Genomic DNA, 7,074 nt, shown 5'->3' with positions numbered 1-7,074 from the left:
TTAGAAAAATTACACGAAATAAATGTGTGAAAGTTGGACGGTAGGGAGAAGAGGGGAGGAGGATTATTAAAGGTCTTGAAGTTGCACAGTGGAGGGGGAAGGGAACTTCATCCAGAAAACCTCGATGGGCACGGCTAAAATACATTTATTCGTATTTTTAATGCTATTCTCCAACCAATTAAAATCGTATTTGATAAACGAATAAATTATGTTTTACGCCTTAAATCCCCCCCTCGCTTTACTCTGCGGTGTACATCTGCGCCAGCGTAAGTGCTGGTAATCTGTTCACTAGATCCACCATGTGGTGACGGTGGAAGATCGTATTATTAATTGGGAGCAGAAGAGGGGGCTGCTTAGGCGTAGTGGTTTAGGATGGACTACTCGAGGAGGCTTCCATTCATACTGGTGATGAGTCAAGACTCATCGCTGAGCGGCTACGGGGGCCAATTTTTAATCGTTTAATATGATTGGATCGCTCTGTAGACGTGCTGGGGATGTCGTCTCTCCGTGGCAATCGGCACTGCATCCATTGAGCGAGATTCCAACATCGCTCTGGAGTCGTATGTACTGTGTTAGAGTGGCGTAAGGTGCGAGGTCTGAATAGCTCAATGGTAAGAGCAGTTGCCTGGAAAGCGAAAGACTCGGGTTCGATTCCCGATTCAGCCACTTATACCTCGCATATTTTTTCAGACCCGCAAATGTTGTTTTCTAACAATTATTTGTCGGGTTGAGGAAGTGTGTAAACGCCCTACACAGACACGACAGTGCCGCTGCCACGAAAGAGATGGATGCTTGGTTCGTGCCTCCTCCCGCCTTAAATCCCCCCCTCGCTTCACTCATAATTTTTACGAATAACGAGTATATCTATATAAACGTATTGCAATGACTGTTTAAAATACGTTGTCTTTATTATCCTTTCAAGCAATTTTTGTAAGATAATATCGCACGTTACAGATCTAATGAAACATTGGAGCCAGATAATCTTGATATCGTATGTTTAATAAATTTTTGTTTAATAAAACGTGAAAGAAGATTTAAAAGTCTCGCTGTAACTAGTCTGCTACATTGGAGAGTGATTTTAGTAGAATAACTTACGTTGAACACCTGTTACCCGGGGAAACAGGTGATGCGTATCGGACTGTTTGCAACGTACCGGTGTATCCATTCCGTCTGTTCGAGGAAGCGCCAACTTGATGAAAAGTCTTATACGAAAGTTTTATACGCGCTAAGAATGTGAAATAACTGTCGGTCGTGAAGCCACTGCGTCGTGAAATTTTACAAACGTGAAACAACACAATTAGAGGATAAAGTCAAATTGGCAATTTGTAAATACAACAGACAATTCCCTTCACGTTCACTCCGTGTAAACTGTATAATACAAACTGAATATTTTTAGACTTTACGGTTGAATGTAATTCTCAGATGGATACAGTCATTCGAAGCGATGACGTTAAGTACGAGCGATACATCAGTCTGTATAAGCGAAAATCCATCCGATTGTCGACGTTGATGAACGCGTTGTAAGCGACGTGTACGGATGTAACGTCGAGCTATTCACGTGCGTGCGAGCAACGTGTTTTCTAAATGCACCTAGATGTAGGGGTACTCAAACCTTGCAACGATGGTTGGAATGCAGGAGAGACAATAACACGTCATCTGACTTATCATCTCCGCATTTTTTCTTATCTTAAATTTGCATCAATTTTTAATGTCCATATATAATTGTCTTTTCAATCGTTATGATTTGGACCGTTCTGGAGACGTGCTGGGGATTTCGTCTCTCCGTGACAATCGGCACTGCATCCATTGAGCGAGATTCCAACATCGCTCTGGAGTCGTATGTACTGTGTTAGAGTGGCGTAAGGTGCGAGGTCTGAATAGCTCAGTGGTAAGAGCAGTTGCCCGGAAAGCGAAAGACTCGGGTTCGATTCCCGATTCAGCCACTTGTACCTCGCATATTTTTTCAGACCCGCAAATGTTGTTTTCTAACAATTATTTGTCGGGTTGAGGAAGTGTGTAAACGCCCTACACAGACACGACAGTGCCGCTGCCACGAAAGAGATGGATGCTTGGTTCGTGCCTCCTCCCGCCTTAAATCCCCCCCTCGCTTCACTCATAATTTTTACGAATAACGAGTATATCTATATAAACGTATTGCAATGACTGTTTAAAATACGTTGTCTTTATTATCCTTTCAAGCAATTTTTGTTTTTAAATGAATATATTATATACGATTATATAGCTACAACACAATAATAATAAATAATAAGATTTTAGTGGAAAGAAGATAATATATATCACTTGAATATAAAATAAAATAGTAAAATAAATTTCAATCGTAATTTTTCTTTTATTTTTTTAGAATAATTCACGAATATTGATAGAAAATGCCAAAATGTACACACACTTGCGACAGTTAAACACGAAATAAAATAAAATACAAAAATCCGACAAGATCTTAAGCTTTAGGAATGTTATTTGATCCGTGGAGCTGTCGGCACTGACTGAAGTGATATGGCAGCTTGTTGCCGGAACGAGGTCCCGGCTAACATGCACACAATCAAAGAACCTCGTACATGTACTGTGCAGAGCGCTCTGCGCTCTGTACGTGTACGGGGTTCTCTGATTGTGTGTGTGTGAGCCAGGATCTCGTGTGGCAACACAGCTATGGCAGTAGCGGCAGCCGGACAGCCAGTTCACCGCGGAATCGAGATGCTTATGTTTAACAAAAGACGAATATCAATAGTTCTTTGTTGCCGGCAATACTATGAAGCCGTTTTAGTAAATTTTTAATTTTACTTACCATTGAACATATATCTATATGCACTTGAACCAAATTCACTTTCCTTCACAGAAAATGAAACATACGCACTTCAGAATACACTTACACATATTAAAATACAATGATTATTCCAATGAGCTGTATATAATCCATGCGATATATTTTATAAATCATTAAAATATTTATATTTTAATGTAATAATATATCTCATTCGGCTGTAAAACAGCCATTGGAATGTGTACCTCTCGCCATTTGAGCCGAGTAAATATTTGTACTGATGTACTTTACCATTTATTGTAAACTCGGTTAAATAAAGACGTTATTTTTATTATTATCATAACAATAAAATTGCGTGTCAGTTTTAGGAGAAATCCATAAGATTATTAATACTATAATCAAAATTCAAAATATATATGTATCATGACATGGATATTAGGAATAGTTGTATAACGCGATATCTTTATACGTTTACAAAGGAAAGTTCGTGTAATCATTATAAATGATGAGAACATATCTCTATTTAGCTTAATATATGGTTAAATATAAATAATATAAAATATATTTAAAATATTTTTATTAGTCGTATATTTTAGTTGTAAAATCATTGTGTGTATATATTATACAGGTGACCCTTAACAACAGATAGGAAATCGCGAGTCGCTCTGTTAAATACAGGTGACCCTTGGCGACGAAGGAAAATCACGAGTCGCGCTGCTAAATGCAGGTGACCCTTGGTGCCAAGTAGGAAAATCACGAGTCGCTCTGCTAAATGCAGGTGACTCTTGGTGACAGGTAATATAAGATCCAAGGTAATATCCCTGAGAAGGGGGTAGAGGGGCTAAAGGAGAGAAGGCCGAATAGGAAAGTAAGTTAAGATTGAAACGGCCCGCACGAATAATTCTTAAGTTATATAACTATAACTCTTTGCACTGCACAACGCTCGGAAAACTGTAAGGATAGACTGGTCGAGTTCGGTATGTCGATACCACAGAGCGATCTGAAGCCAGAAGGTTTAGAATCGAGAGGCAAAGATGAACTGATTTTTGTGAGGGAGGATTTTGCGTATGTCGAATCTTGGCGTCTCTTCGCGTACTTTCTCCATTAGGCAAGCAATATTCTTTTTTAACGAATCAGTCTTTAAAATGGTGCCCCTCTCATGAGTTGAGGGCGTCTCCCTTCCAAAAGAAGGTCCAAGAGTTTGCGCCTATTGGTGTAGGCTTTTGTTTTTAAAAATTAAGTCTCGCCCACTGGAGAGTCCGCCATGATCGGCCAAGTTGACAGTTTCATTGTTCACTTGAGTTTTATCTCAAACAGATAACGCGCAAGGGTGGTATAGCAGGCGAGCACGTAGTGTCGAATGTCGCGAGTTTCAATCGCGGATCATAGTTACATAAATAAGATAACACTCTAGTTCTTAGAAGGGCCTTTATTCGAGACTCTTCCCGTAACGCTTTTTCACTAGAGGACTTCCAAGAAAAAAATATTATTTGATATATTTATTAGTCTCTTGCATGCGCACTGTTTAGATTTCAAGCCTTCTCACGGTTCGAGTATCTCTTAATTGTTGTTTAAAATTCTTGGTCTTCTAGGGGACCTTTGTTCGAATATTTATCACGCATGGTTTAGGCTTTGAAATATTAGTCTCGCCCGCTAGATATTCCTTTAGTTTATTGTTTATAGTGCAAAGAGTTCCAGAGCGTAGGCGTTTAATATTACGTGAAAGAAAAGAATCGTGGAGTCCACCGGACGTAACACTATCATTTCGGTTTAAGTAATTGCATCGAAACGCTTTTATCGCGATGTTCTTTTCAAAATTTACATTGTATTGAAGTTAACATTAACATTGATGGCTTGCCGTTATTCAAAAGTTCAAGTAGTCAAGTTTATCCCATTTTATGCAATTTAGTTGGAAATTACAATGAAGTTGATGTTATTGGAATATATCATGGATATGAAAAACCCACAGATGTCAATGCATTTTTACAATCTTTCATAGAAGAAGCAAGAAATTTAACTATTCATGGCATAAAAATTAAAGATCACACTTATTCTTTTAAAATTAAATCTTTTATATGCGATGTTCCTGCTAAATCTTTTATTACTTATACAAAGGGTCATTCGGGTTATTATGCATGTTCTAAATATACAGCTAAGGGCGAATGTTACTTAAATAGAATGACCTATCCGTACTTGAATAGTTGTCATTTAAGAACAGATAACGATTTCCGATTGAAATTACAGGAAAACCATCATACAGGTACATCAATAATTGAATTGATTCCTAATATAAATATGGTGAATGATTTTCCATCAGATCCAATGCATTTAATATTCTTGGGAATTGTTAAAAAACTGATTTTTTTATGGTGTTATGGGAAACCTAAAACAAAATTATCCTTTTGTCAAATATCTGAAATTTCAAAGTTATTAGAAAATCAAAACCAAATATACCTTCCGAATTTAATAGAAAATCAAGATCATTGTTTGAAAGTAAAAGATGGAAAGCAACCGAATTTAGAACTTTTTTATTATATACGGGATCTGTTGTTTTAAAATCTATTCTAAATTATGATCAATATTTAAATTTTTTAACTTTACATGTAGCTGTCACTATCTTGTCAAATTCAAAGCATATGGAACAATATTTAAATTATTCCAAATTCTTATTGCAATATTTTGTAGAAACATTTATTAAATTATATTGTAAAGAAAATGCATCGCACAACCTGCACCATTTATTACATATTTGTGATGACGCGGAAAAATTCGGAATTCTTCAAGAATTCAGTGCTTTTCCGTTCGAAAATTATTTACAATCTATATTAAAAATGATTCGCAAAAATAATAAAGAATTACAGCAAATTGTTTGTCGTATAAGTGAAAGAAACTATTGTATAAATTCTAATTTCAGAATGAGATGTAATGAGCCTCAATTTTTAAATCCGCATTTTAATGGTCCACTTATTAATTTTCATAATTGTAATCAATTCGGCAAAGTAGTGTTTAAACAATTTATTTTAAAAATAAATGAACCCGATAATTGCTGTAGCTTAAAAAATGGAAACATTATTGTTATTAGAAATTTTATTGTAAATAATGAGGGCCTTTTTGTAATCGGAAATAAATATAAGACGCTTACAAATTTTTATACCATACCATGTGAATCGTCAAAATTAGGCATATATGTAATCAATGATGTTGGGAATTTAGAATCTTGGAATTTAGAACAAATTGCGAATAAATGTATTAAATTAAAATATAAAAATAAGTATATAGTTTCTCCATTATTGCATTCAGAATAATATTCTGAAAAATCTTTCTTCTTCTCTTGTGCTCTTCGCTAGAAAAATGCTAATTATATGTAATATAATTAAATCTTTTAGCTATGTGATTCTCTGCAGTGTATGTGTGTGCCTGCATGCAGGTATGCTTATGTGTATGAATGGGTGTATATATGGGTGTATGGATGTGATTACGTATGTACATATTTGTATGATATATGCTTATACATGTAAATGTACATTTGAGAGTGTGTATGCGTATGTATATGGTGTGAGTAAGGTGTGAAAGGATTGATGGATGTTAACTAGTTTTCGATATCCTGTCCAATTTTCCGATGATAAGTTATTAAGGACTTTCGTCTTTACATATATAAATTATAAGTAGAGCTTTTTGTTGGAATAAAATACTGCTTAAATTTTTTGATGACATGAACAGAAATGGAGAAATCATGGACAATCGTAAGATTCATAGATGAAGATACAGTTGAAGCAGTCCCATCTACCTGGATTATTAACAAAAAATGTTATTGGCCGCCGTTTCAAACGGAAAAAATTGTAGCGGCTATCAAAAAACATGCCAAACCAAATACATGTTGGCCTTCATATGAGATTATAACATTTAGAAACAGCAGTTATGGTTAATATAAAAAATTAATATTTGAATATACTCATATATGCATGCCACAAACACACCTTTTTGTAATTAGTAATATGTATAATTGTTACTTTCTGTTATAATAATATAAATATTTATTTGCATATTTTCAGATAACTATAAAACAGCCAGAGAAAAAGCCAAAAAGGCTGAATTAACATCTGAACTAAATTCTGATACTGATCATGACAACATTCCGAAAAGAAAAATTATCCTAAAAAAAATTTTTTTGTCATCGGATGATGAATCTGTTGAAGAGTATACTCAATTACGAACGCCTCCAACTATGCACACGCAAAATCTGTTTTAATATTAGATATTAATATATATAATATATATAATAAATTATAAAATAT

General features: G+C 35.2%; 1 non-coding gene across 1 annotated transcript; it reads left to right on the top strand.

The window, feature by feature from the left end:
* Positions 1 to 594: 594 nt before the first annotated feature.
* On the top strand, positions 595 to 666 carry Trnas-gga. Its single transcript has one exon. It is a non-coding gene; the product is annotated as a tRNA-Ser (tRNA).
* The last annotated feature ends 6,408 nt before the right edge of the window (positions 667 to 7,074 follow it).

This window comes from Formica exsecta, unplaced genomic scaffold (assembly GCF_003651465.1).
Source record: "Formica exsecta isolate Colony F162 unplaced genomic scaffold, ASM365146v1 scaffold373, whole genome shotgun sequence".
In the NCBI taxonomy this organism is placed as follows: domain Eukaryota; kingdom Metazoa; phylum Arthropoda; class Insecta; order Hymenoptera; family Formicidae; genus Formica; species Formica exsecta.
This window is presented reverse-complemented; position numbering and strand designations above follow the sequence as displayed.